The sequence below is a fragment of the Cryptotermes secundus genome, unplaced genomic scaffold (genome assembly GCF_002891405.2).
Source record: "Cryptotermes secundus unplaced genomic scaffold, Csec_1.0 scaffold691, whole genome shotgun sequence".
Classification (NCBI taxonomy): Eukaryota; Metazoa; Arthropoda; class Insecta; order Blattodea; family Kalotermitidae; genus Cryptotermes; species Cryptotermes secundus.
Genome location: NW_019743159.1, coordinates 97,212 through 105,362, shown reverse-complemented (window position 1 = coordinate 105,362; position 8,151 = coordinate 97,212).

The following is an 8,151-nucleotide window of genomic DNA, read 5'->3' as shown; positions in this document are numbered from 1 at the left end:
GGATTAAAAATGGCATGCAGTTCTTACCCCATGTCACAGATAAAATTCACATCCTTCATTCTGTAACAGCCCAGTACACTGGTAATGATCTCACCTGCAGCTACTGCTGAGGTCAAAAACACACGAGTCTATACAGCCATCCCTCCATATGTCTTCCTGGTGCAGTGCTTAATTAATTAAGCACAGGGACAACTTTACCCTTTTTTTTTACCAGAACAATGTAAATGAGACTTGAAGATGTCACGGCAGTGAAAAATAAGACTGAAGTGTTCTGAGTTATGAAACCATGTAGTTTCACAGTCCTGAAGATGGAGGCAGCACGTTAATCTGAAATGTTGGGAACCATGTGTGAAACTACAGTGTCATCACCCACAAGACCATTCAAAACACTGTAACTGAAGGAACACTGAAACAGAAGAGTCATATGATGGTTTATACACTAATTTCACTTCTGCTGGGGATGTTCCTGAAGTGTGACATTATTAAAATCTTATAAAGAACCTTATAATACAAATATCCACATTCACTGACATATACCGTATTTACGCATGTATAGGCCGCAGCACAATTTTCAGACAGAAATTATAGAAAAAATAATTTTCTTGGAATATTATTTCAGGAGTAGAAATTATTCCGAAATTTGGCAACGTTTAACATTGCTAAGTTCGCAACTAGCAAAAATAATTCGAATATAAGCCGCACCCCAGTTTTCCTCTTGAATTTTTGGCAAAAAATGTGCGGCCTATACATGCGTAAATACGGTATTCTTCAATATACTTTTACTTTATGATTCACTAGTATGAAAATATTCTCTATGAACTTATGAACAACAAAACGGTCTGAGTGGATAATTACAAGTCAGAATAAAATTATGAACACAAAAATTTGTTACAATAAATAGAAAAGAATTCCAATTATCACAAAAAAAAAGCAAGTATGTAACTATGAGTTCTACCAAACACCATTTCTTGACAATTTATGTTAGCCCATGAAGTCTCACTGTCTGTTAGTATCCCAGCAGGTGAGTGGTAAGCTCATTAAAATGGAAAAGCGACAGGAACCTCAATCTGTAATGCTTCAGTAGGCACTAACAAAGCTCTATGATTAATGGCCACATTATCTAAATTAATGTAAAGTGAAGAGTCTTCTATTACTGCTACCAGGATTGGGAAGGATACAAATGATGCACACCTTACTGTTTCTGGAGTGCTCTTTTGTCAAAGACCCCAGGAACTTCAGAGAGAAAAAAAAAAAAAGATTTAATTTAATGTATAATACATAGTGTAACATGTTGCGCAACGGAGAACCCCTCCCTACCCAGCAGCAACGTGGCAACTCAGGCCACAGGCGCGTGGCGGTAACGTAGCGCTCCCTCCCTCCCCTCCGCGGTGACGTAACGCGCAACGCTACGTACCCGTAATCAACTTCCTACTGTGACGTGGAACGCACAGGCACCACTGCGGCTATATAAGGGAACTGCACAGCAGCTACCAGTTAGTTGTAATGTGGGCAGTCACCGAGTTGGAACGTAACCGTCGCCGAGTCGAGTTGTAATGTGACAGTCGTCAGTGCGTTATCAACAGTTCTCCAGTCAGCCGACTACCGTTGGAGTATAGCAGCCGTCGCGGAAAGAAGAACCGGACGTGTGTGTAATTGTGTAATATTGTGTGTAATTGTGTGTGTGATACAGTGATACATAGCTCCCCTACTGTAAACGTGTAGACTACTGAACACAGAGTGAGCTGATTTGCGATTAGGGTTATAAAGTGTGAAACCCCGCAACTGTGTGATAATTAATGGTAGCCGTTTCTTGTAGATTGTTGAATAAACCAATTAACGATCTCTACGGCATATTCAGTAATGAAACACATTACACTGGTGTCAGAATTGGGATTAGAACTTACACACGTGACCGACGAGATTCGATCTCAAGACAAGACAGTGAGACAAGAGACCCCACTGCACATGAAAGGGTTAATTTCATCATTACAATAAATGCTTAAGAACTCAGAATTATAGTTCACAACCATGACATGTTCTTTGGATATGCCACTGAAGAATAAACAGACATTGTCAAATTCTTAACAAATTCTGTATTTTATAATAATGTCATGATTTGAGGGGGCACATGATTCATAAGATGGGTTTTGGATTGGATTTATTGCACCTTATACATCCACACAACTCAGGACTACAGGCAATACAGCGCTATCGCTATTCTGCACACTTCACAGTTCACTGTTCCACACGCACTAGGAATCTGTCTTCGCTAGTCGTCTCCTGGCAACAGATTTATCAGTCTCATTGTCACTTCAAATCACATATGAATTCTTCTTCTCACAGCCTAATTCCCTTCCTGCCAATTCTGAAGACTCAAGTCAACTCAACTTCTCTGCTCCAAAGCTCACATTCTGGCAGGCTGGCATCCCAAAACTCAACTCTTTGCTTCTCAAGTCGAAGTCAAAGTCACATTGCAACTGACAGTCAGTCAGTCAGTCAGTCAGTAAGTCTTGGTGTCGAGCCCCAGATGTCTCCTTTTATAAACCCTTGGCACAGACAACAAAACATACACTCTATTGTTGACGAGGTGTGTTTACCATGCCCTTGCCTAGCAATGGGTATACATGTCACAATAAATTAAAGTGCTTTCTCTTTCTTTACCTTACAATACAATTATAATATTATGTATACATTTTATGTCACCTTACAGACACTTTATGAGCTTCACAGAATAAAATTTGGGGGAACTAAATTTCTTTTATATCCTCATATGGCAGTTCTTTGTATGTAGTAAAATTAAGAATAAAGCTCAGAAACAGTAAATGCATTGTACTTCAGATGTTTTTGTCATAGATATTCTGGTTGAGGTTTTGAAATATCATGTATAGATGTGACCATACAAGAAGATACTGTGCACTACTCTTAAAAGTAACTTCCAAGCACAACAGAAGAACAAAAGGAAGCACCAGAGCAAACTAAACAATGAATGGGTGCACTGTCTTGAAGAGAAAGTAATACAAATAACAAAACTTGCCTCCTGTTTGGCTACTACCTTACTATTGTAACATGGCTTCCATGCTCTAATCATATGGAAAGATATGCTAGTGGGGGCATAAGCTCCCAGTAAGGTCACCCAAGCTAGACACATCAAAGGACAGGGACCAGATGAAGGTAGTCCCTGGTTCTCCAGGTTGAAGGTTGGGCATGGCACTAACCCCATATTGGAGAACATATGTTAAGAAAACTAACAATGATGCCAGATGAATAAGTGCGGGAAATAACTAAGGAAATGGTTATAGGACAGTGAGTTACATGCAGAGAATGGTTTAGGAGAGCTGAAAGTGAATACTCGACCTGAACGGCCATCATAAAGGAGGCCAAGGTTCTTAAGGACCAGTGAGACAGGGTGTAAGTAAAAATTTGAATAACGTTTTTCTAGAAAAATGTGCCAGTAACATTTTCTTGGCATCTTATGCACCACGTATGTGCAACAAGAGATGATAAGGAACAGACTGAAAATGTTGAAATCTTAGGTTCAATTTTGACCACTTCTTCACTACTTCACATATTTCTGGACAGATCCAGTGATCACTAGAATCACCTTCACCTCAGTTCAGCCCAAGCCCAATAATCACCAGAAGTCACCTTCAGTATATTCCCTGGGGATTTCTGAATGGTCATCACACTGGCAATTATGTCCTTGTCTTATATACAGTGCAGATTATGTATTTCAGTGATTTTGCCAACAGATGGCAGGCAAGTACTGAAAATATTACTTAGAACCTACATCAGGATTTTGTTATTGTGCTTCTGCTGAAGGCATGAGAAATGGCTACATACAGAAGAAAGGACTAGAATTCAACAACAAAATGATACTTGGCATCAAATTCTAACACAAAAAGCAGGCCACTGATTAAAAACAGAGACTTTGAGTTACTGTGCCAGAATTGGAGGATGATGAAGATCCTCCAATACCCAAAAGAAAGGTGGTACTATCCTCAAAGGAAGAGAAGGCAAGTGTTGGGTAGAACTGCTTGTCCTCGACCATTTAGGGATAAAATGAGCTTCAGTGTACCAATGACAACAGTAAGAATCATTAAAAAACATGCTCTATTTTCAGTTTGCACAGCATTTGTGGGTGGGCCCTGGTAACTGCCCTGCCTTCTTTTTATGGAAGCATAGTAAGAACTTCATGCAACCTACTCCAACCCTGTTCCTCATAACCATCACGGCCAGCAAGACCACAAAGTCAAGGACCACCAACAGCTGTAATGTTCTATATTTCTCTTTGCTGTATGCTCTTAGTAACGGGCTTTCCTTCACAAGTCTGGTGTGCACAGCTTCTGCAATATTTGTGAGAGCATCCAAACACACTACATGCAACAAGACACAGGGGATAACCAAAAACCTAAAATGGCGAGATATTTCTACAACAGAACTCAGGCAAGTTTTGGGTCTTTGAATTTTAAAGTCCATATAGAAAGATCAGTTCCCATGTGGAGGCAGGTTACAACACCTCTACAATAACTCTGCAAGTTGTACATAGAAGGCAATGAAAAAGGAACCCAGTGCCTGGGGATATAACTGGACCACCGTGTCACTGGGGGGGGGGCATAAATACAAGGACCTCTAGGTTTGGAGCTGGCTGCAAGGCTGATGACCTTGCTCTGTAAAAGAAATTACTGTTACAAAATCCAAGGAAGTAAAAACCTGATGGGCTAACTGAAGACAAGTATGGAAGAATATTCAAAGGAAATCTATAGCTCAAAAGAGCTGTTTTACCAATTATGACGATGATAGAAAAATCAGACCTACCATTGCACTGGAAAACTGATGAACTGTCACCTACTTCAGTATTTCCTAGCAAAATGAGTCAGAAGCATTTCATATAATACTGAAGTGTCTGTACATAAAATCACCCTGATAGCGAAACGGAAAGTCTGTATAAACGAACATGCAATTTGTCACTGGACATGGTAACGGTTCCACAAAGAGGCAGGGCGATGTCCTGAACATTGAATGTGAGCTGTGGCAGTACAGGAGACTTCTTCGTATGGTTTGTGAAGCCCCAACTGGTTCTTTAACTTCCTGGCATATTGTGAAGCTGACAGGAACCAGTACAGACTGTTTTGGGACTGTGTAAAGCCACAAGAAAATAAAATTCACCATGTTTATATGAGTAAGCATTGTAATAATGATGCTCTGGTATGCATTTTGCCACAAAAGAAAGTGAGAAAATGTGAAACGGTTAAAAAAAAACAAAGGGGTGCCTAAGTATCTACAGGTATCAGCTTCCAAGTTAAAAAAGGAAGGATACAGCAATTATCAAAGTAACATGTTGTATCTCACATAGAAAGACAAATATGTAGACACGACATATCACTTCAGTCAAGTGAAACAGTAAAAACAGAACTAACATGTTATTATTAAGATATTAAAAAGCATGAGGTTGAGATAACACCCAATGACAAGATGTTAATATCAAATTTAATGAAAACTGGTCTCCTGGTATAAAAAGGGGAAGTGGGGGTCACAGAGACATATACACAGGCAGCATTACCATCTCATAAGTCTACTTTTATATCCTTAACAAAACTGGGCTAAAAATGTGCAAAGTGTGATTTTGAGAGAGAGAGAGATGGGTGTAGATGGGAGGATAACATTAAAATCCATCCTGATGAAATAGGGTGTGAATGTGGACATTTATGTGGCTCAAGAGCCCAGAGTGGAAATATTGGTTAGCACGGTAATGAATTTTTGGGTTCTGTAAAAGCAGGGAATTTCTTGAGTTCCTGAATAAGGACTGTCCTCCATGGAGTTAGTTTCTGGTTGGAATTTAAAACAAATGATTAGATTGCATGCAGACTTATGGCATTTCTGATTTCCCAATCAAAATATTATGACTTGTTTGACACTGTGCTTCAGTCACTGAAAAAGCGGGGCTCCTTTCTTTATTTTTGGACAGGTCTCACGTTTCAAAGCATGTAACACATTAAAAATAAACTATTTATTTTTCAAGAAACAATTAAAAAAATAGGGCTAAATGTCTCAGGGGTCCATAGCATTCCATGCAAATGTGGAAAAGGTGAAGTCCACTAAAACAACATGCAATGAACATGCTGTATCAGCTGGATATGTCTGCGGTTACAGAACACAGCACTCAATCAGGTCACTGGATCAAGTTCCAGGAGACTGGGGTACTAGCCAAAGCATCAGCCTACATGGACCACCTTCCCAAAGAAGCAACAGAAATAAGGCAGGAACTTAAGATCTCTGAAATATCAGTTTTTAACTAAAGCGTGATATGGCTATTAGCCACAGAAGATTTGGTGCGTTTATTCACTGTGAAAGTTTCAAATCTTACACAAAGAAGTTTAGCTTAATGACAAACATTTGCCTCATTTATACAACACTAATCTACTTCCTTCAGAATGTACTTATAAAAGGTAAAGTTGTCCCTGTGCTTAATTAACTATGTAACACACCATGAAGGTGTAGAGGGCAGTGGAGATATAGTTCCACCATTCTTGACCTGGGCACTAGTTGAATGAGTGGTCAGTTTCATGCCCTGGTCACTCTGTTCCTGAGGAAAGGGCACCCACCACCCACAGGATAGGAGACTGGATGGGCCCTAGAGCCAGGCTGGACAGTGTGGAGTAGAGAAATATCTATCCCCACCAGAAATTGAACGCTGACCACCCAGCCCGTAGTCCTGCACTATACAGATTGAGCTATCTCAGCTCCACAATGTACATATACTCGTACTATCACAAATCCCATTTCAGTCAAGCAACAATATACAGTAATTCCTTGTTTAACATGAATTGGTTACCAGACAAGACACTCATTTTATACAAATACAGTAAGGTTTCAATTATCCATGGATTAATATATGGGGCATGCGGTAGTGTAGTTGGTTGAGGCACTATGCTACAAGCTGGAAGCTCACAGGATCGATTCCTGATGAGGTCATTGGAATTTTTTCAATTTGCCTAATCCTTCCAGCCGCACTACAGCCCTTGGGTTGATTCAGCCTCTAACAGAAGTGAGTACCAGGAATATTCTTGGGAGTAAAGGGTGGCCAGCATGTAAGGTTGACAACCTTACCGCCATCTATGAGCCAACTGTCTAGAAAATGGGGGAACCTCAACATCTCACAATTCTATGGGCCTACACAGCCTGTTCCAGAGATACCTTTACTTACTTTTTTATGGATTAATATATATATATATATATATATATATGTATGTACAGCACACCCATGCAAGCTGCCCAGCTTCACAGGGATGCTGTAACTCTCACTGTGAGGTGCTGACAAGCATACTTTTACAAAATACTGCATCATCTTGCCTCAAAGAAAGGGACTGGAAACATCAATTTAGTGCTGCTGCTGCTGCAAAAAGAGTTAGAAATGAATGGCTCTAGAACAGAAAGTTAATATGCTTCATAAATCAGTGAGGTGACAGTGTAGCATCTCCTATTATCATGCTACATACACTAATTTCTAACATTTTTGTATCCTGTGACACTATAAAATAATTTAAGAAGAGAAACCATCCACTGCAAGGTAACATCTCAAAAACATGTATCATGGAAATGGACGTACATGCAAACATACAGGAAATGTTGGAGAATAAACATACAAAAACAGACATGGTGAAGCCAGACACAGAAAATATAAGAAGCTTAAGCTTGGTGGTGGTCAAGCTTATGACTGTTCAAGTGACTAAACTGCTGTTGTAGCATAAGTTCAGTAAGATGGGCATGACCTGTTTGCAATGCCTGGACAGGCAGAGGACTTGTAGATATTCTAAAAGAATTTTCAATATCACACTATATGTGTGGCATGTACACTTGACAAGGTCCAAGCATATTCACAAGAGACAAACCCAATACCCTAGTCAGTGAGGATGTTGCATAAGGACTATGACTGTATGAGTTGGGGGGGGGGGACCTCAGGTCATAAGCCTCAAGAGGCTCGGCACCAAGACAAACAGTAGCAACTGAAAGTGAGATGGGACCAGACAAGCAGGGGAATACCCCTTGCTGGGATCCATTACTTAGCAACGCCTGGTGAAGACACAGAAGACATTATGTATGCTACACTACAGTGATTTGTAGTGTGTGTAGATCCATGAAACTCTTGTTACC